The sequence below is a fragment of the Notamacropus eugenii genome, chromosome X (assembly GCF_028372415.1).
Source record: "Notamacropus eugenii isolate mMacEug1 chromosome X, mMacEug1.pri_v2, whole genome shotgun sequence".
NCBI classification, from domain to species: Eukaryota; Metazoa; Chordata; class Mammalia; order Diprotodontia; family Macropodidae; genus Notamacropus; species Notamacropus eugenii.
Window position 1 is genome coordinate 17,648,163 of NC_092879.1, and position 22,463 is coordinate 17,670,625.

At 47.0% G+C, this 22,463-nt stretch overlaps 2 pseudogenes; one reads left to right on the forward strand and one right to left on the reverse strand.

Moving 5' to 3' along the window:
• Positions 1-16,361: 16,361 nt before the first annotated feature.
• LOC140516309 (insulin-like growth factor 2 mRNA-binding protein 3 pseudogene) lies at positions 16,362-19,851 on the reverse strand (annotated as a pseudogene).
• A 280-nt stretch (positions 19,852-20,131) lies between these two features.
• Positions 20,132-21,457, forward strand: LOC140515891 (cysteine desulfurase-like; annotated as a pseudogene).
• The last annotated feature ends 1,006 nt before the right edge of the window (positions 21,458-22,463 follow it).

The following is a 22,463-nucleotide window of genomic DNA, read 5'->3' on the forward strand; positions in this document are numbered from 1 at the left end:
GGATGGCCAAGGTCAGTCTGACCGGAGAATCCTTTGGGAACTGAGTCCCTGAGACAAAGAGCAAGGTCAGCCTCTGATATCAGACCCCTTGGACACCCTGGCGGAAGGGTATAATCATTTAATATAGACCTACTATGTGCCAGGCACTGGACTACACCCTTCACAATATTATCTCATTCTGGGAGAAAAAACTTTTCAGGAGTTGGAGTCTGGAGGAGATGACCCACCTCAGTCTCTGGGAGCTGATATCTCATGGGAGCTCAGCTCTGGAGAACAGGCAAGGGCAAAACTTTTGTAGAGGAGCTGCCTCTATGGAGCTCAAGTCAAGTTCAGTCTGAAAGGAAAAGCTTTTGAGACACTGGTCTAGGAGAAAATAGAAAGTAAAGAAAGAAAGATACTCACAGGTGGCTGATCAAATGTTGGTGTCTCTATGAGACAGAGGAGAAGATGAGGCTGGAGGACCTCAGATTTGGAGAGGCTCTGGGTGCACACCTCTCAGGGTGGATGGCCAAGGTCAGTCTGACTGGAGAATCCCTTGGGAACTGAGTCCCTGAGAGAAAGAGCAAGGTCAGCTTCTGACATCAGACCCCCTGAACACCTTGAGGGAAGGGAATAATCATTTAGTACAAGCCTATTATGTGCCAGTCACTGCACTAATACCATCTCAAGTATTATCTCATTCTGGGTGGAGATGCCTCTTTGGAGTTGGAGTCTGGAGGGGAAGGCCAACTTCAGTCTCTGGGAGAAGAACCTTTTGGGGGCTCAGATCTGCAGAGAACAGCAAAGGCAAGGGCAAGGTCCATTTCTTAGAGGAGCTGCCTCTAAATAGTTCAGGTCAAGGTAAGTCTGGGAGGAAAAGTTTTTGAGATACCGGTCCAGCAGACAATAGGAAGCAAAGAAAGACAGATACTTACAGTTGTCAGATCAAGTATGGATTAGGCAGAGGAGAAGGTGGGGTTGGAGGGCTTCAGACTTAGTCTCTGTGTACCGGCTTCTGGATGCCTGAGGACAGATGCCCAGAGTCTGTCTGACTTCTTCTGGGAACTCAGTGCCAGGGAGAATGAGCAAGGTCAGTCTCTAAGATCAGACCCCCTGCACAAGTCTGGAGGGAAGAAAATAATAAGTGATTACAGGCCTACTATGTGCTAGGTACTGGGTAAATATTATCTTTACAAATATTATGTCATGGTAGGAGAAGCTGGCTCTCAGGAGCTCGGGCCTGGAGGGAATGGCCAGCCTCAGTTTCTGGGAGGAGATACCTCTTAGGAGCTCAGATCTGGGGAGAATGAGTAGGGTCAGTCTCTGAGAACAAATCACCTGACCCCCACACTTACCCCCAACCCCACTCCAACAGCTTGGGGAAAGATCTAATCATTTATTGGGGATCTACCATGTGCCAACCTCTGGGCTAAGCCCTTGACAATGATGATGTCACTGTGGGAGGTGATGCCTCTGGGAGCTCTTGGGAGCTCAGGTCTGTGGATAGTAGACAAAGTCAAGGGCAGAATGTGAGAAGAAAGCCTCTTAGGGGTCCAGCCTGGGTAGTTTGGTCAAGGTCAGTCTCTGAGAGGAGGAAGAGGAAGAAGAGGAGGAGGGGGCTCTCTCTGGGGTCAGGTCTGGGGAGAAGGGTCAAGGTTGGCCTCAAAGAAGAGAGGACAGGAGCTCCCTCCTGGGCGTTCAGGGCTGTGGATAATCATAAAGGTCATCACCAAAGGCAATGTCTGGGAGGAGGGGGAGAGGTAGGAGCCTCTCTGGGGTCAGGCCTGGGGAGAAGGGGGCAGGACACGGGGGCGCTCACCACTAGCCGAGGCTAAGACAGACACACTGGTAGCCGGGGCAGCGGGAGGACGGACAGAGGGACTGACAGACGGAGTGCTGCATGGAGGGAGGAACACAGGGAGAGAAGGACAGATGAAGACAGGGTGGGACGGAAGGAGGGAGGGATGGAGGGACGGATGGAGGGACGGAAGGAGGGAGGGATGGAGGGACGGATGGAGGGAGGGATGGAGGGAGGGATGGAGGGACGGATGGAGGGAGGGATGGAGGGAGGGATGGAAGGGTGGAAGGAGGGAGGGATGGAGGGACAGATGGAGGGACGGAAGGAGGGAGGGAGGGAGGGCCAGAGTGACAGACGGAGGGAGGGCCAGAGGCTTCCTGCTGGAAGAAGGAATCAGGGGACAAGGCCCGGGCCTCCCCCGCCGCCCCAAACCCCCACAAGCGCGGGGCCCCACGACCCCCTCCCGCCCCCTCACCCGCCCAGGGGCCTCCCAGATGACGGCAGTGCCTGCTGTGAGCACGACGAGCCGAGCGTCGCGCTGTTGGGCGGATGCGCTTCTGCGGACTTCCGGCCTCGTGCTGGGGCGGGACAGGAAAGTGCAGGGGGAGGGGAAGCACGTGCTGGTCTGGTCGCCTCACCACCAGGGGCTCCTCCGCGAGGGCGGCTTCCAGCCTCAGCACTCAGGGGAAGGCGAGGAGGTCCTCCGCATCCCTTCCCCTCCATCGCCCCCTGCAGGACGACAGAGGATTCGCACCCTAGAGCCACGAGAGCCCTCCCTTCCCCCGCCCCCACACCGCAAAAAAACCCCCCAGAACAAAAAGCAGATAGGGAAGGGAAGGGGCCAGGGGCTCCTAACGACTGCCCCCACCTGCTGAACTGCAAAGAAGACCAGGCTGCGCCTTCCATGGCGCTGACCAAGCTTGGCCCTGGAGCCAGCCCAGCCCCTGCAGTGCCAGTCAGGGTAGAGGTCAGACCGCGCTTCGAGAGCTCACAAGTGGGCTGAGGGAGGAGGAGCGTGGACGTGGTGCCGAGGCGTGGGGGCCGTGGAGGGTCGACCTCGGGCTTCTTACCGAGCTAAGGGAGGCTTAAGGCTCTGCGGTACATTTCTGCACCCCGGGCTACATTTCCGTGGCTTCCGACAGGACCCGCCTCAGCTGGCACGCCACAAGGACGTCCTGGCACCACGGGGGCAGAGTCGCCCAGTGGACGAGAACACACGTGGGACTGGGGGGACAGCCAGCCTCACACTCAGGGAGTGGTCTTCCCAGGGGCCACGAGGGAGTGAGGAGAGGGCGGGACCAGGGGCTGACAGGCAGGGGGGCCCTCAGCGGTCATAAAGAAGTCGGTGGGGGAAGGGTTGAAGGGAAAGAGACCATTTTCAGTGTCTGCTGGACGTGCAGTTGGAGACGTCTGAAAGGCAGTCAGAGATGGGAGACGGGCGGTCAGCAGAGAGGCTGGGGCAGGATGGACAGGTGTGAGAGTCAGCAGCACAGAGGGGGTCATTCCCTCCGGGAGGGCCCCACGTGCAGCAGAAAAGGGGGAAGAGAAGAGGGCCCAGGACAGAGCACCTGACCTTGGGCGGCACTGACCTGGAGAGAGATCCAGCAAAGGAGACAGGGCAGGATCGGGGTGAGAGGGGGGCTGGAGCAGACTTAGCAGGACAGGAGGGCAGGGAAGGCAGGCTGGGGAGGGGGCTGGAGCAGACTTAACAGGACAGGAGGGCAGGGAAGGCAGGCTGGGGAGGGGGCTGGAGCAGACTTAGCAGGACAGGAGGGCAGGGGAGGCAGGCTGGGGAGGGGGCTGGAGCAGACTTAGCAGTGTCAGGAAGACCCACGAGGAAGGGGATGCTCAGTGGTGCCAAGGGATGGAGGGAAAGATGGAGGCTGAGGAAAGGCCAGTCCATTGGCCACAAAGAGGGCCTTGGGGCTTGTTTTCTGGCGTTGTAGCCCCAGGGCTTAGCACAGAGGTTTGGACATTGTAGGTGCTTAAGAGAGGCTCCCTGCCTTGGCTAGGCTTGTTTTACCTCCTGCCTCAGAACGGAGTGGACAGGGCCCTGGGGCCCCTCTGCACTGCACAGGAGCCTGACTCCCCTCTGACCCTGTTCCCCAGAGTGGCCTCTGCTTGGGCACAGGGGCAGTGGCACTTCTTTCTGGCGCAGCTTTGTGAACTATGACCATGTCTCCCTCCCCTCCATTTTTCCTTTCCCAAACCCCATCAGCCCCCCTCCCCAGATATTCCTAAGGAATGTGGATGCCAGAAAGCACCAGTCTGTCATGGAGCCATGAAAGGTCTGATATGAACCAGAGTCATGAGGATCCAGGGCACTTTGGGGCCCTTAGGCAAAAAGTGAGACCCAAGGCAGAGAGGTCTGCAGAGGGGGGCAAGTAAAAAACTAATGCCACTAGGACCACTGGTGGGGTGGGGGGTCCAACAACTGGGGCTTGGCCTCTGGGAGGAGCCATGGAAGGGGGGCAGGGGCCGCACTGGCTGGCACCTGAATTACACATACAAAGTACAGTATATCTGGTCCCCAAGAAGACACTGGAAAGGGATTTTCCATCCCTCAGGGAAGCCAGGGACAGGAGCAGGGGCAGCCTGCTCAGGTGTCAGAGGGGCCCCCTGAGAACTCCTTCAGCCAGAACCCTGATTGGATCTGGAGCCCAGCCAGGGGGAATTGAGGGGCAGCTGGCTTTCTGAAGTTCAGCTGGAGCTGGAGCACCGTGCAGCTGATTAAAGCCAGATGTGTGATGTCAGACCAATTTGGATCCCCCTGCCCTGGAGGTGCCAGAGGCAGCACTACTTCAGACGCTAGGTGGACCCACTGGAGCAGCAGCCTGGATGGAGACTGGCCTCCGTGCCCAGTCCCCAGGCCCAGCCCCACTGCTGCCTCAGCCACTTGCCCCCTTAGCTCTGGCATCCAATGGCTTGACCCTCAGCAGCCTATGGTTCTAGGGCTAGGGTCATGGTTTAACCCCCTGGGTGAGTGACAGGACACTGGAGCAGCATTCCCCAGGGGCCCTCTGCCTGTGCCTTCCTGGTTCATGCCAGGCTGGGCAAGAGAGTTGAAAGGAGCAAGGGAGGCGCTAAGCAGTGGGTAGCAGCCAGGGCCTGTCCTGTGCATAGAAGGGGATTGGCAGGGGTCAGCCAGACTTTGCTTCCTTTGCTGTCCCTGGAGGGAGAGAGAGGCTGCCTTCTGCTTGAGGTGCTAGGCTTAGGAGGATAAGAAACCTCCCTCCCTCCTCCTCTGCCCTGGAGTCTTGGTGCCCTTCCTCCCTCAGGCTTGGTTTCTATCAATTCTGCTGGAAGAATCCCATTTGGATGACTCCTCTGACAGAATCAAGCCCTATGAGAGCAGGGAGCATTTGGGTTTTGGTCCATCTCCCAGTGCCAGTGCTTGGCACAAGACCCCACCCCCAGTGGGCACTTCATGATTGCTTGTTGATCATTTGGACAAGGTCTGACCAGGCCCTTCCTGAGAATCCAGACCCAGGAGAGGCTACAACCTTCTCGTGAACATGAGAGGGGGAAGAAAAGGGGCCATGCCCCCTGAGAGCAGCAGCCCCACAGGACAGAGTGTGAGGCCCAAGAACTAGGAGCCCACTTGTGGACTCCAGAGCACTGTGGCCCTCTAGGTCCTCAGAATGAAGCCCAACTTCACTGGTCAGATGAAAGGATTTCTTCCATCAAACTTGGGTTCAGTCCAAAGGCCGTGCCCAAGGACCTAGAAGGCCACAGGTGGCCTCAAGGCTGCAAGTTCCCCAGCATGACCTAGGAGAAATGCCCAGGGAGGCACTGGCCCCTCTTACTCTCTAGGCACAGCCAGGCCCAGCTGTCACAGAGGCTCCAAACGGGGCGCACCGTGCTTGAGAGTGGAGTTTGGGGGGCTAGTCAGCTCTCTCTGCTCGAGGCCAGGGACAAGGGAGGGTGGAGGGAAATAGAGAGCTCAACTTCCCCTGCCTCAGGTGTTGCTGAGCCAGGGGTCAGGGGACATGGCTTCTGAGAAGGGGCAGGAGCCCTTGGAAGACTCTGGTCAGGTGCTTCCTCCTCCCTGGAGCCCACCCTAATTCCACTCGACCCCACAGCTGAACTGTAAGGTCTGCCTCCTCCACATGTCCTCAGACCTTAGCCTAACTCTACCTGGAGCCCCGCCTCCAACCCACCTACCTGGAATCTTCTCCAGTGTCTGATGTCCTGTCCTCTCCTGTCCTGCCCTCTCCTGTCCTGTCCTCTCCTTTCCTTGCCCCTTCTCACCTTAAACCTTAAACCTACTGCACTCTGAAGCCAATAGACTGAGTCCCTGCCCAAACTCCACTTCAGGGCTATTTCCTGGACCCTTCCTGTCTAAAGAGTGATTATCAGTTGTAACTCTTTCCCTTACCTTCCAGCTTGATTTAGTTTCTTTTCTTTTGCTCATTAAAGGGACCACTCCCTGACTATTTCTTAAACAGGCCTATTCACTGTATGGGACTTAGCTCACCCTAAGTAAGTGCCTGAATCTGCCCAAGGCCAAGGAGGCCAAGGTCTCCCATTGCATCTCCAGTAATCCTGGTGAATATCTGGTCCCTGGATCCAGATGACTCAGGAGCAGAAAGTGAGGCTGGTGCCCTTGCACAGCTCTCCCTCACTCAAAACAAAGTCAAGTGCAAGTCATGCCATTTCTCTGATGTCATGGTCCTCTTCAAAAACGAAGCTGATCTGTAAATGAGAGTGGGTGAGAACAGGTCAACTCTCTTCATTTGATCTGAGATCTTAGTTACCATTTAAAGAGCTTATTCAAATCCAGCTTCCAGAACCTAATTGAGACTCAGAATTTCTAAGACCAGAGAATATTAGAGTTGGTAGAGACCTTTGAACACAACCTTCAGTCACAAACCCAGACAACAATTATTTAGAGGGAGGGGCACATATCTGAGTTCAAGGCATGAGAAGTTTCTGATTTGGGGAGTTGGGGATTGTGAATGGGGAGGATGGCTCATATCACTTCTTGGCTCAGTAGGCCCTCTAGCGTTCACTACTGGAGACTTCCTAAATGGAGGTCACCTTAGGATGGTCCTAAGCAGTAGTTTTAAGGGGGGTGGGGGGGAGGAGAGAGACAGAGATAGAGAGGAGGGGAGGGGAGGGGAGGGGAGACAGATACAGAAGGAGACAGACACAGAGAGACACAGACACAGAGAGATGGAGAGGAGGGAGGGAGACAAACACAGATAGAAACAGAGACACAGGGGGAGTCGGACACACAGAGAGACAGAGGGACAGAGATGCAGACATACAGAAACAGAGACAGAGAGAGGGAGGAGAGACAGAATCAGAAACACAGAGACAGAGACGGACAGAGACAGAGAAGAGAGAGAGACAGACAGAGAAAGAGAGGGTGAGAGGCTGTGTTAACAGCTCAGCTCACTTGAACAGCTCTCAAAAAGGGTTTAAACTAAGTCTCTTTCCTGTGGGCAGGTTTCTACCCTACAGCTCTATTCAGTTTCAAAGTTTGGAGTCTGCTTCAGCAAGTCTCTGTCATCAGAGCTTCCTCTCCTCTCTGCTCTCTTATTCAGTTATAAAAAATAATAATAAAGATCATTTGGAAGAATAAAAAGTCTGGAATTAAAAAATACAGGGGAAAAAACCATGTAAGGGAAGGAGATTCAGCAGTATCAGACCTTAAACTGTATTATAAGGTGAGAACATTGTTGAAGTGTAAAAAAGATAGTTTTGATTATTTTAAAGTAATATGTTCTTTTATAAATAAAACCAATGTAGCCAAAAATAGAAGGGATGCAGAAAATTGAGGGAAAAAAATTTTTATAGACTATCTCTCAGATAGGATGTGATGGTGTTGAAATATTTTTGTGGTATAGGAAATGGGCTGGTTGATTTCGAAAAACATGGAAAGGTGAACCTACGAAAGAAGATGCTATCCACCTTCAAAGAAACAGATAACACGTACAAATGCGTAGTACGGTCTTACATACATGTGTATGTTTACATATGTATATATACATATCAATGTATATGTCTGCATTTAATTGCAGCCTTCTTTGGAGGGCAAAAGGGGAATAGTGGGGGCAAAATACAGTCAAATGTGCTCAAAAGAAAACCTACAAGGAAGCAAAGAAAAACTGCAGCCTTGAAAACAATGTGTGGTATTTATTTTATAGGTTTTCTTGAAATGGAAAATTATTGTTTTATATTGAATCTTCTCTCATGTTCTGTTGTGTATTTGGAAGTTTTTTTTTTCTTTTTTCGTATTTAAGTTTAAAATGAATAAAAAATTTACCAAAAAAGCAAAATAAAATAAAAAAGAGTGAACAAAGGCAGCTTTTGTTCTGACCCCCAAGATCAGCAAAATTTGAGGGGGACAAATGGATACAATTTTAGCGTTAGCAATTGGTAAGGGAGCAAGTACCAGTCATTGTCCTGTTCCTCTCAAGGCAGAAATCAGCCTGTCCCTTGACGAAGGCATCAAGCCTGTCTCTACACTTCGACAACGCTGCAAGATATGTAGTGTACATATGGACCTTACATGGGGACACACTCGCACAAGTCCTTTACACCTCTTGGGGAGGAATCAATCACAGATACACACTTACCAATACATACCGAGATTCTCAGGGGAAACACTTGGTTCAGGTCAAAGTCCCAGAGAGATATAACATGATGGGATTAAAATTGGAGGATATGGGTTTAAATGCTGTGTGACCTTGGGTAAGTCCTTTAAACTATCTGGGTGTCAATATCCCTATCTGTAAAGTGAAAGAACCAGACTGGATGCCCTTTGAGTTGAACTCCAGCTCCAGATTTAGGCTCAATGATAAGGTAAATTGAGTTATTTGGTCATAATCCCCCCAAATTAAAAATGGTCGCTGTAAACCCAGAACTGTCATTTCTCAGCATTTGCCCCTGCCTCTGTCCCCCAGGGGCCCATATTGCCCTCTGATAGCTCTGCCTTGGATGACCAATAGACACACCAGAGGAAAGTCCTGGGTTTTGGGGGTCGATGCAACCCTCTGAGCCCCAGGAAAGCTGGCAGATGTCCCCAGGTCTCACTCCCCCACCCCTAGATCCCCAAGTCGGGGAATGTATTCAGGGCAACGAATGGTCAAGTGAGCGAGCCAGCCCCACCTCCACTGGCATATACAGACAGCCTTCCAGACTTAGAGTGCTACCCTTGTTGGCACCTGCCCCAAAGGGAAAGAACTCAAGGCTGAGAGAGTGTGGACCTCCCCTCCTCAATTCCTGCCCCGCCCCCACTTTTAGAGTCAGTGAAGGTCAAGGGTCAAGTTTGCTCTTCCCCAGCCCCTCTCTGCTCCTGGACTCCCAGCCCTCCTAGGTCCTGGAAGCCCTCCCCTTGATCCAGAAATCCCTCCCCTGCTCCCCATCCATTCCCGCAGCAACAGCTCAGTCGGAATAGTTAACTGACTGCCCAGTCATTCAGCTAGTAAGGGGCAGATTCAAACCCAGGTCTCTGGGCTCTAAGTCCAGGACTCTGCACCTGAGGAAAGTGGAAAGGCTAGACCAGCAGAGAGTAAACGCCGGCAAGTCCTCCTGAGGGGGAAAGCGTTGGAGGACAAACCTGTCCTCCTGAGGGGAAAAGGGTTGGAGGACAAACCGAGGCCAAGGCCCAGCTAAGTCTGGCCCCTGAGTGGGCCCTTCACCAAGGCATCAGAGGCCCTAACCACATCAGCCCGTCAAACGATGGGTGAAAGAGAATAGGGGTGTGGCAGCTCATGCTGTCTTTCAGAGCCAGAAATGCAGGGGCAGAATAGGATGGACCCTCTCAGAGGGGTTGCAGTATGGACTGTGCCCTTTATTCCTCTCCTGTGATGGAAAGGGTAATAATGTCAAGAAATGGCCCAGTTGGCTCAGGCCCCCCTCTGATCCCAGCTCCATGACCCTGGGCCAGGCATTTCACCTCTTGGAGTCTCAGTTTCCTCTTCTCTAAAATGGGGATAATAATGAGGGAATCAGATAAGAACGTGTATTAAATGCTACATAAATCTTAAAGTGCTCGATCAGATCATTCTAGAGTTGACCCAACATCACTCCTTCACCACAACCCTGGATGAGAAATTTTATTGGTGTTCTTGGCAGGGATACTGAAATGGTTTGGTATTTCTTTCTCCAGCTCATTTTAGAGATGAGGGAACCGAGGCCAAGAGGGTGAAATGACTTGCCCAGTGTCAGCCAGCTAAGCCAGTAAGCATCTAATTAGACAACAAGTCTTCCTAACTTCCAGCCCCTCCTCCCCACTCTCCACCACCTACTTTCTCCCCCTCCACCTCTTTCCACCCCACCCCTCCTTGTGTTCCATCCACTGCAGAGACACCAAGCTGCTCTGGGAAGGATCATAACATCATCCCAGTGTACAGTGGGGAAGCCTGAGGCTCAAAGAGGTGATGTGCCTGGTCGAGGGTCACACACATTAAGTGTTGGTAAGAGTGTGATGGATCCCACTCTTTGTGGTCCCACTTAAGCAGTCTGGGTGGGGAGATGATGCCTGGTGGCAGGTAGGTGGGAGGAGATATAAATGTGTAATGCTGTCTACATTCTCAGGTACCGTGGCGGTCAGTTTTCCTTTACAGTTTTTCCTTGTTTGAAGTGATAGCTTCGTTGGTGAGAGAAGTAAAATTAAATGATGGGGGTGTGTGTGGGGTGTGTGTGTGTGTGTGTGTGTGTGTGTGTGTGTGAGATGCAAAAGCATCAATAAAATTATTTTTAAAAGAAGAAAGAGACAATGTTGTATGGGAGAAAGTAGATGACTGTGGACTTGGAGTGAGCAGAATTCTGGGTTCAAATGCCATATCTGACTGGATGACCCTGGGCAAGTTTCTTACATTCTCTGTGCCTCGGTCTCCTCATGGGCAAAATAGGCATCATAATACTTCCAAGGGGTGATATCATAACCAAATGAGATAATGCATGCAAAATATTTTACAAACCTTAAAGGTGCCTTAAGTTTGAGCTCACTCCTCCCTGGGACTGAAGTAACTGGGCCAGGGGTAGGGAACCTGTGGCCTCAAGGTTACATGTGGCCCTTTAGGTCCTCAAGGGCAGCTCTTTGACTGAATCCCAACTTTGCAGAACAAATCCCCTTAAATAAAGGATTTGTTCTTTAAAACTTGGACTCAGTCAACAGGCCTTACTCAAGGACCTTAGAAGGCCATGTGTAGCCTCAAGGCCCCAGGTTCCCCAAGAGCTACAGTCAGGATCACACAGAACCTTGCAGCTTCTACATTAAAAGATCGAAGGAATTGGAATAATTCCATAAGCAAAGGAGCTGGGACTAAAACTAAGGATTAATTACCCAGCAAAGTTGAGCACAATATTTCCAGCAAAGAGATGGACATTCAATGAAATGAGGGATTTCTAGACCTTCCTGATGAAAAGACCAGAACTCAATAGAAAATTCGATCCTCAAACTCTGGTCTCAAGAGAGGCATAAAGAGGTAAACAGGAAAAAAATTATTACTCAATATGGGGAAATTGTTTACATCCCTATATCGGAAGAGGATACTTGCTAATCTTGAGAATTGTATATTGATTATTATATATAATAGGGATATCCATAGATAGAGGGAGTGGGTATAAATTAAATGATGTGATGACAACCAATGTGATTTAAGGGTGCGAAGGGATTGTAATGGGAGATGTGAAAAGGAGGAGGCAGAAAAAAATAAATTCCATCACAGTAAGAGGCACAAAAATATGCTACAGTAGACTGAAAGAGGGGAGGGAGATGAGCATTGTATGAGAGGCACTCTCATCTGATTGGATTCAAGGAGGGAACTACAAACTCAGGTAAGTACAGAAATACAACTAGCTCTATAGGCAGTAGTAGGGGAAGGGAGAGAGAAAAGGGAGGGAAGAAGTAGTAAGGGAAAAGGGGATTAAAAGAGAGGGGGGCTGAAAGAAGGGGGGGAAGACAGAGGGAGGCAGCAGTCAAAAATTAAAACTCCGTCGAGGAGGGGAAGGGAAAAGGGAGAACTAAAAACATAAACAAGGGGAAAGGGGATGGAGGGAAAGACACAGATAGTAATCATAATTGTGAAGGTAAATGGGATGAACTGTCCCATAAAACGGAGATGGATAGCAGAATGGATTAAAAACCATAATCCAATAATGTGTTTTTTTTTACAAGAAACACCTTTGAAAAGGGGGCATAAACACAGGGTAAAGTTAAAGTTTGGAGCAGAATATTTTGTGCTTCAACTGATGTATAAAAAGCAAGGGTAGCAATTCTAATCTCAGACAAAGCAAACAGAGAAATAGATCTAATCAAAAGAGATAAGGAAGGAAACTATATCCTGCTAAAAGGCATCATAGACAATGAAGCAATTTCATTACTAAACATGTATGCTTCAAGTGGTATAGCATCCAAATTCTTAGAGGAGAAGTTAAGGGAGTTACAGGAAGAAATAGGCAGCAAAACTATAGTAGTAGCGGACCTCAACCTCCCCCTCTCTGAACTTGATAAATCTCACGTCAAAATAAACAAGAAAGAACTTAAAGGGGTGAATAAAACTCTGGATAAGGTAGATATGATAGATCTTTGGGGAAAATTGAACGGGGACAGAAAGGAATATATCTTTTTCTCAGCAGTACATGGCACATATACAAAAACTGACCATGTACTAGGCCATAAATACCTCACAATCGAATGCTGACAGGTAAAGATAGTCAATGCATCCTTCTCAGATCATAATGCAAAAAAAATTATATGTGATCAAAGCCATGGAAATGTAAACCAAAAATTAATTAGAAACTAAATAATCTTTTCCTAAAAAATGAGTGAGTTAAACAACACATAATAGAAACAATCAACAATTTCATTCAAGAGAATGACAATAATGAGACAACCTACCAAATTTTATGGGATACTGCAAAAGCATTTCTTGGGGCAAGTTTTATATTTTTGAACGCCTGCATGAATAAAACAGAGAAGGAGGAGATCAATGAATTGGGCATGCAGCTGAAAAAGCTAGAAAAAGAACAAATTGAAAATACACAAATAAATATCAAATTAGAAATACTGAAAACCAAAGGAGAGATTAATAAAACTGAAATCAAGAAAACTATTGAACTAACAAATAAAACTGAGTTGCTTTTATGAAAAAAACAATAAAATTTGATAAATCTTTGATGAATTTGATTTTAAAAAAAGAAAGAAGAAAACCAAATTACACGTCAAAAATGAAAAGGGCAAACTCACCTCCAATGAGGAGGAAATTAAAACAATAATTAGAAATTACTTTGCCCAAATCTATGCCCATAAATTTGGCAATCTGAATGAGATGGATGACTATTTTAAAAAATATAAATTGCCTAGATTAACAGAAGAGGAAGTTTAGTACTTAAATAACTCCATCCAAAAAAGGGAAATTGAACAAGCCATCAGTGAACTCCCTAGGAAAAAATCTCCAGGACCAGCTGGATTTACAAGTGAATTCTATCAAACCTTTAAAGAACGGTTAATGCCAATACTATGCAAACTATTTGGGAAAACTGAGAAAGAAGGAGTCCTCCCAAATTCTTTTTATGATACAAATATGGTTCTGACATCTAAACCAGGAGGAGCCAAAATAGAGAAAGAAAATTATAGACCAATTTTTCTAATGAATATAGAAGCAAAAATTTTAAATAAGATATTAGAAAATAGAATACAGCAACTTATCACAACAATAATACATTATGATCAGGTAGGATTTATGTCAGGAATGCAGCGCTGGTTCAATATTAGAAAAACTATTAGCATTATTGAGTACATCAACAACAAAACTAACAGTAACCACATGATTATCTCAATAGATGCAGAAAAAGCTTTTGACAAAATACAACACCCATTCCTATTGAAAACACTGGAAAGCATAGGAATTAATGGAACTTGCCATAAAATAATAAGCAGTATCTAAACCATCAGCAGGCATTATAAGCAATGGGAACAAGCTAGATGCATTTCCAATAAGATCAGGGGTGAAACAAGGATGTTCAGTATCACCACTGTTATTCAATATGGTATTAGAAATGTTAGCTTTCACCATAAGAGAAGAAAAGGATATTGAAGGAATTAGAATAGGCAAAGAAGAAACTAAGTTATCACTCTTTGCAGATGATATGATGATATACTTAGAGAATCCCAGAGAATCAAGTAAAAATTTGCTTGAAATAATAAACAACTCTGGCAAAGTTGCAGGTTACAAAATAAACTCACATAAATCATCTACATTTCTATATAGTGCTAACAAAGTACAACAGCAAGATATGGAAAGAGAAGTCTCATTTAATGTTGCAGTAGACACTGTAAAATATCTTGGAGTCTGCCCAAACAACCCCAGGGACTATATGAACACAATTACAAAACACTTTTCACACAAATAAAGTCAGATCTAAGTAAGTGGAAAAACATCAGTAGCTCGTGGGTAGGCTGAGCTAATATTAAAAAAATGACAATTCTATCTAAATTAATGTACTTATTCTGTGCCATACTAATGAAACTACCAGAGAATTATTTTGTAGAGCTAGGAAAAATAATATCAAAATTCATCTGGAAGAACAAAGGGTCCAGAATATCAAGGGAACTAATGAAAAGAAATGCTAGGGAAGGTGGCCTAGCCCTATCAGATCTCAAATTTTATTATAAAGCAGCAATCGTCAAAGCCACTTGGTATTGGCTAAGAAACAGAGGGGTGGAAGGGTGGAATATGTTAGGTACTTAAGACATAGTAGTTAATGAATATAGCAGTCTACTGTTTGATAAACCCAAGGACCCCAGCTTCTGGGATAAGAACTCACTGTTTGACAAAAGCTGCTGGGAAAACAGAATAATAGAGTGGTAGAAACTGGGCATGGACCAATGCCTAATACAATACACATGAATAAAGTACAAATGGATGCATGATCTAGGTATAAAGATTGATACTGTAAGCAAATTAGGGGAGCAAGGAATAGTGTATTTGTCAGATTTATTGAGACTAGAGAAATTTATGACCCAACAAGAGATAGAGAACATTATGAAGTGCAACATGAATAATTTTTATTACATTAAATTGAAAAGTTTCTGCACAACCAAACCTCATGCAACCAAGATTAGGAGGGAAGCAGAAAACTGGGAAAGAATTTTTACAACTAGTGTCTGTGATAAAGGTCTCATTTCCAAAATATATAGAGACCTGAGTCAAATTTTCAAGAATACAAGTCATTTGCCATTTGATAAATGGTCAAAGGATATGAACAGGTAATTTTCAGAGGAAGAAATTAAAGCTGTCTGTAATCATAAGAAAAAAATGCTCTAAATCACTATTGATTAGAGAGATGTAAATCAAAACAACTCTGAGGTACCACAACACACCTATCAGATTGGCTAACATGACAAAACTGGAAGATGATAAATGCTGGAGAAGATGTGGGAGAATTGAAACACTAATTCATTGTTGGTGGAGCTGTGAGCTGATCTAACCATTCTGGAGAGCAATTTAGAACTATGCCCAAAGGGCTACAAAAATGTGCATACCCGTTGACCCAGGAATATATCTTCTGGGACTCTATCCCGAAGAAATCATAGAAATGGGAAAGGGTCCCACTCGTACAAAAATATTTACAGCAGCTCTCTTTGTGGTGGCCCAAAACTGGAAAACAAGGGGATGCCCATCCATGGGGGAATGGCTGAATAAATTGTGGTATATGAATGTAATGGAGTACTATTGTGTTATAAGAAATGATGAACAGGAAGACTTCAGAGAGGCCTGGAAAGACTTATATGAACTGATGCTGAGCGAAAGGAGCAGAACCAGGAGAACTTTGGATACAGCAACAACCACAGAATCTGAGCACTTAGAATTTCATTGAAATGCTTGGACTTAAAAAATTTCCAATGGACTCTTGAGGCAAAATGCCTTCTACATCCAGAGAAAGAACTATGGAATTGAATCCCATATAGAAATAGATCATTTTGTTTTGTTTTGTTTTATGGTTTCTCCCAATCATTTTAATTCTTCTACGCAACGTGCATTTAATAAAAATGTACATGTAGAATCTATAGAAGATTGTATGCCATCTCAGGGAGGCAACGGGAAGGGAGGGAGTGGGAAAAGAGGGGAAGGGAGTGGAAAAAAAATCTAAGATATAGGAAGTGATTGTCAAACACTATAAACAAATAAAAGAATTCAATTTAAAAAAAAAAAGAGGAGAGTGTTGGAACCCTTGAACTGACAGGGATCAGCTATTTTGTGGATGATCTTAAAAAAAGGCACTTGAGCACTGTGGAGCATCGGTTCCTTTTCTGTGACTTCAGCAGGTTGAAGTGTGTCATTTCCCAGGCCCCTGCCAATATATGGGTAATCTCACATCAATCACTTCAACTGGCTAGGCCTCAATTTCCCTGTCAGAGGGAGAAGAGTTCAGACTCCATGATCTGATATGCCCTTCTTTGTCACCCTCTGGGTGATCTCACAACCACTTCAGGTGTCTAGGCCACTGTTTCCCTTTCTGCAACAACAGGGATTTGGACTCCATGACCTGAGATGCCCCTCACTGATGACCTCTGGGTGATTTCCCATCAGACACCTCAGCTGTCTGGTCTTCACTGTCCCTTTCATTTCTTTTTTTTTTTTTTGAGGTAGATTGAAGTTTATTGGAGAAACTTGAATGCGTAATAGCACAATCATTTTTTTTTCAAATTACATTTTGAAATTGGAGAGAAATTTAGTTTTCCTACATCCCTATCTTTTGACTATTTTATTTTTCAGCTGATTGGTTGCAAACTGTGTATAAATCCTGCTACATTTTATCTTTAAGCCAGTCTAGGAGACTTTATTTTAGGTGGCTTTTTTTTAAAAAAACACTTTTGGGTTTTTTTTTCCTTGTTTAGCTCATTTTTAGACTTTCAAGGTGGTTTAGTGTGGCCCATGACAGTGGCTGGGTATGTAGCCTTTCCTTTTCTTTAAATATGGTCATATCTTTGACCTTATCTGCCCCTCCCTGGTTGTGGTGATCATCTAAAAGCATGATAAGCATTAGAAATGGCCCAACAGATCACATAGCCTACAGAATATTGAAGAGGAAGCTTGCTCTTAGAACACAATGGACGTCCGCATGGACTGCATGGATCTGCACTGAAGCGTTGTTTCTTTAGGCATTGATGGTCAGAGGCACAAAGGATTCATGCATCTACTCAGGGAGCGCAAACAGTCCAGTCTCCTGGTTCAGCTCGATCCTCCACACCCCCAGCATCTCGCCATCACGTCTTGGCTCTGTTCCCCAAAAGAGGACCGCTTCTTTTAAAGCCCATTTAAAAACGAAAAGCACAAGTGGCCTTGCTGCTCTCCTGTTGGCACTGTTGGATGTCATAGGCCATTGACTAAATTTGGCAAATTTTGGTGGCAAAAGCCTTAGAAGGCTTGAGGTTTTTTTTTCAGTTTTATTCCCATCAACCACCAGCTCAAAGCACTACGTGCTTTTTGCCCAATTATTTCATCTTGCTTTTCTGTTGGCCGATCAGATTTTAAATCTGCTTTGTTTAAAAAAAAAAAATTCTGGGACTACTCGTTTTGTTAAACGTACAGATTGCCAAAAGAAAGGAAAGGTTTTTTTTTTTTGTTTTTTGTTTTGGTTTTTTTGTTTTTTTTTTTTAAGTGCTCTCTACGCTTGAGGTAGTTTTGTAAAATGCATATTCTTCTTTCCACGCCCTGGCCAACACACTCAACATTTCCCTTAGTAGAAATGCAACCAAATTTTTAAAAAAATGCCACTGGCTTGGGGTACATACATCTAATGTTTAATTATACTTGTTGACAATTTACTGGATATAATTCTAGTCCACCAATTATACCACCGGCTTATTTTCATGAGCAGTGGATAAGGAGCAGTGCCTTCCTTTCTCTCTGTTCAAGTGGTAAGGTGAGAACACAAACCTTAACTCAGTCAACTTCTAAAGTGGTGGGAGAACATCTAGGACAATGAACATCAAGTCACTTTACAACAAATTTCAGTAACAAAACACAAGGGAAATGACGCTTAATTTTCTTCTTGTTGATGTTGCTGCTTTCTTCTTCTCGTTGGTACTTTTAAAAGCCAGGTTCCGGAAACTTGAGAGGACATTACATAGAAATTTTTTTAAAACACGAATTCAGAATTTGCCTGGTCTTCAAATAAGCTTTTGGGTAGGTGGGACTTCTAATTGTGATTTAGGGATAAGTGTTTCCTCACCCATCTATTATATTTAGTCTCGTCTTTGGTTTGGCATCTTTTGTTGAGATGGCCCGTTTCCTTAACCTCTCTATTTCCGCCTGGGCTGAGACTGGCCGCTTGGCCCGGCGGCACTGCCAGATGCAGCAGCAGCTGCGGCGGCAGCACTGGCATTCTTCTGCTGCATTTGCTGCTGCCTCTTAACCTGCGCCAGAATCTCTTGGATTTTCCTCTGGGCGAGCTGGCACGCGTAGAAATGGCCAGTTATCTTGACAATCACCTCATCATTCTCATCAGGAATCTGATCGCGAGGAACCACCACCTCAGCGCTGGTCAGATTCTGCAGCTCATTCACCGTTTTTCCTCCTTTGCCGATGACTCTCCCGGCAGCAGATGAGGGCACCTTAATGTGGGCCTCCAGCTTCACCTCTTCCTTGGGGCCAAAGAAGTTCTCCTCCTTGAGCTTCCCATAGATCAGTCCCTGAGCCTTGAATTGGGCTTCAGGGGGTCCAGTGATGATCACCATCCTCTCCTTGGCATCAGGTGTCTCAGGTGGGGCAATCTTGATAGAAGCTCCAGCAAAACGAGAGAGCTGCTTGATATGCTGGCCCATCTTGCCAATGATGGCTCCCACAGACATGGTGGGGATGAACAGGTGAACGGTCTCCATTACAGCTTGTTGCCCATATGGCAGGTAGTTAGTAGCGGCTGCAGCCGAAGGAACCCCCAAAGTGGAGGGTGAGGGTATCCCAGAAGTAGAGGCTGGGAACAGACCCAGGGCATTCAGGTTTAATCCAGGAAGTAAGTGGGCTTGAAGATTCATAGCACTGAGATCACTCTCATAAGACTCCCTTATTTTCTTCATGATCTCCTCCTCAGCCTTGCCACAAGTCACAATGCTACCTTTAACGGTGATGGTACGCTCCGGATTGTACAGAGTCAACTCCTGCAGTGGAGAGATGGTGATCTTCGTATCAGTATCCTGCTCGATTTTCTTCAGGTTCCTTCCTTCCTTCCCAATCAGTCGGCCAACAAAGTTGTTATGAGCCAAAATCTTCAAAGGAATTTCGTCGGTGTATGTGCGAGGCATTGCACTAAGCGCGGTCCGAGATGAAATACCATGGAAGTGCAATTTCGTATCCTGGGCTTCCTTCTGCATGATCTCCATGATAATCTTGCAAGCAGTTGAACAGCCTTCAGGAGAAGCATGGATAGTAATCGGCTTCTCAGACGCACCGGCATTTTCCTTGCGATGAATATCAATTTTAGACTGCGTCTGCTTGGTGATGTTCCGAATGGTGGCACCTTCCTTCCCAATAATCGCTCCAACAAATTGAGTTGGGACCAGCATACGAAGAGGAGTATCATTCTGGTGGTTCTGCCCTGCAGCTCCTCCTGGGGATCCCTGTCTCTGCGGTCCCCTATGACCGTAACCACGGCGAGTCGGCATGACAGGAGAGTTCGGCCCAGGAACGTCAGCCAACTCATCCGGGATATAGGCAACTTTCAGGGTGTATCCCTCTAGCTGAAAGCCATTCAGCTTCTCAATCGCAAGTCTCGCCTGCTCCTTGCAGCTGTAGGTCACGTTGACCACAGCAGTCTCAGTATCAGTGTTCACTTGCTCACAATTCTCCACTGACCCATATTGAGCCAGCACACTATCCAGTACCTCCCACTGAAGATGAGGCGGGATGTTTCGGATCTGGATCTTACGGCTCCTCTGCCTCTTCGGGACCGAGTGCTCCACCTCGATGAGCTTTCCATGTACCTCCACTTTACCTCGGACAGCCCGGGGCGCCCCCCCACCCATAGGGCCGCGGCGCCATCGTCGCCGCAGCCCCCCGGAGCGAGCCAGGATGCGTGCGGGAACTCTCCGAGCGGCCAAAAAAAGGGCTAGTCGCCGCCTAGACCCGGGCGGCCGCTCCTTGTCTCCAGCCAGGCTCGTCGGTGGTGGCGGAGGAGAAGAAGGTGGTGGTGGTGGTGGTGGTGGCGACGGCGCCTGCAGCCTGTCCCTTTCATTTCAATGAGCATCTAGGTCTAAATTATCTGAGAGGGGTTTGTCAGCTTTGTGGTGAAGTCATAGCATTCACTAAAGTTTTCTGGACCTCAGTTTCCCTCTGAGTGAAAAGCCTCAGTAAAAGTATATAACCTGACTTCCGGCCACGGGAGTCAGTGGAGAAGATGCTGTGGTGTGCTGTGTAGAGAGTGGAGACTAGGGTCCTGGGCCCCTCACCTCCGCGTTGGGGACTGTGCCTGCGCGGCCTAGACCAGTCAGCTCACCAATCTCGTTTCTCAGATGTGGAGGAGACAGTGCTTCGGCCTCTCTAAATGGATGTGCAAGCCGCGACTCCCATGGATCCTCGAGTGTTGGATGCCATGGTCCCCTACCTGATTAACTACTTTGGGAACTCACGCTACAGGACTCATTCATATGGCCAGGAAAGTGAGACCGTTGTGGAGCATGCACGCCAGCAAGTAGCATCATTGATTGAGACTGACCCCCGTGAAATTATCTTCACTAGTGGAGCCACTGAATTCAACAATTTAGCAGTTAAGGGTGTGGCCAGGTTCTACAAGTTAAGGAAAAAGCATGTGATCACCACACAAGCAGAGCACAAATATATACTGGACTCATGTCATTCTCTGGAAGCTGAGGGCTTTCAGGTCACATTTCCCAGTGCAGAAGAGTGGAATCATTGATCTGAAGGAGCTGGAGGCAGCAGTATGACCAGACACAAGCCTTGTCTCTATCATGAACGTTAATGATGAGATTGGAGCGAAGCAACCTATTGAAGACGTTGGACAGATTTGCAGTTCCCAAAAAGTATATTTCCATATGGATGCAGCCCAGGTGGTTAGAAAAATTCCACTCAATGTGAATGACATGAAAATTGATCTCATGAGCATCAGTGGTCATAAAGTTCATGGCCCAAAAAGTGTTGGTACAATCTACATCCGCCATCAGCCCCAAGTGTGTGTGGAGGCTGTACAGAGTGGTGGAGGCCAAGAGTGGGGCATCCATTCTTGAATGGTGCCCACACCCTTAGCGGTTGGTCTGGGAGACCAAGAGATGGAGAACGACCATAAGAGGCTCTCCCTGCTATCAGAAAGATTGATAGACAAGATAATGAGCAACCTTCCTGATGTGGTGATGAATGGGGACACAGAGCAACACTATCCAGGCTGCATCAACTTGCCTTTTGCCTATGCAGAAGGGGAGAGTCTGTTGATGGTACTCAAGGATGTGGCTTTGTCTTCAGGCAGCACCTGTATCTCTGCATCCCTCGAGTCATCCTATGTGCTTAGAGCCATTGGCACACTTTAGCCCACTCTTTAGCCCACTCTTCCATCAGATTTGGCATTGGTCGTTTTACCACAGAGGAAGAGGTGGACTATACAGCTGAAAAGTGCATCTATCATGGTAAAAGTCTTCGAGAAATGAGCCCATTGTGGGAAATGGTACAAGATGGAATTGACCTGAAAACCATCAAGTGGACACAACACTAGACTGGGCATCTGACTCTATTTTTTCTCCTTCCCACCTCACTGGCCTAAGGACCACCAGATAGCTGGGCCTCTTCTGTTACAAAACCACCACAGTCCAGGTGAAGATTCCACCTTTCCTGCTACATCCACTACAATCCAGTGTACCTCAATATCACACTGTTTCTAGGACATAGACAAAACAGAACTCTCTGTTCCTGGATTCTGCTCCTTCATGCTGTCCAGAAAGCCTCTTTTCCCTCAGGACTTCAGAAGGTGGCCTCCACTTCCTAAACCAGGTGGAGGAACCTGTGGCCTCGGGACCACGTGTGGCCCTCTGGGTCCTCAGTGCAGCCCTTTGACCAGGTCTGGGCTTCATAGAACAAATCTCCTTCAAAAAGGGATTTGTTCTGTGAGGCCTGAACTCAGTCGGTGGGCTGCGCCCAAGGACCTGGAAGGCCCTGTGTGGCCTCAAGGTGACAGGTTCCCCATCCCTGTCCTAAACCAGCAAGATCACTTGGATAGGAGTAACAATGCTGCGAATGCTCTGTGTTGGGGTAGACCTGGAAAAAGGAAGGAAGATCTCCAATCTCCATGACCCCTGTGATCTGCACTGACTACATCATGAGTACATCAGTCCTGCTGCTTAGTTGTTCTGACTTCTTCACAAGCTAATGTGGTCAGCTTAGATTTCTTTGTGTGGCAACCAAAGGCAACCTCCCTGAATTGGCTGTGGACATATTTTCTTAGAGGACACTCACTATGCTTCTTCCTACCTTTTCTTCTTTGTTCATTACACATAGCTGTAAATATATCTATTAGCCAGTATCATCTTAATTTGCGTTTCCATCTATGAAACCTGTTAACTTGAAAATTAAAGAAATAAACTCTCCTAAAAAAAACGTATATGACCCAAGTGTGCCCTCCCAGCCTATGTGGTATCTCACAACAAGAAAATCAGTTTTCTAGGCTTCAGTTTCCTTTTCAGTAGGATTAGGGGGTCAGACTCCATGATCTGAGATGCCCCTGA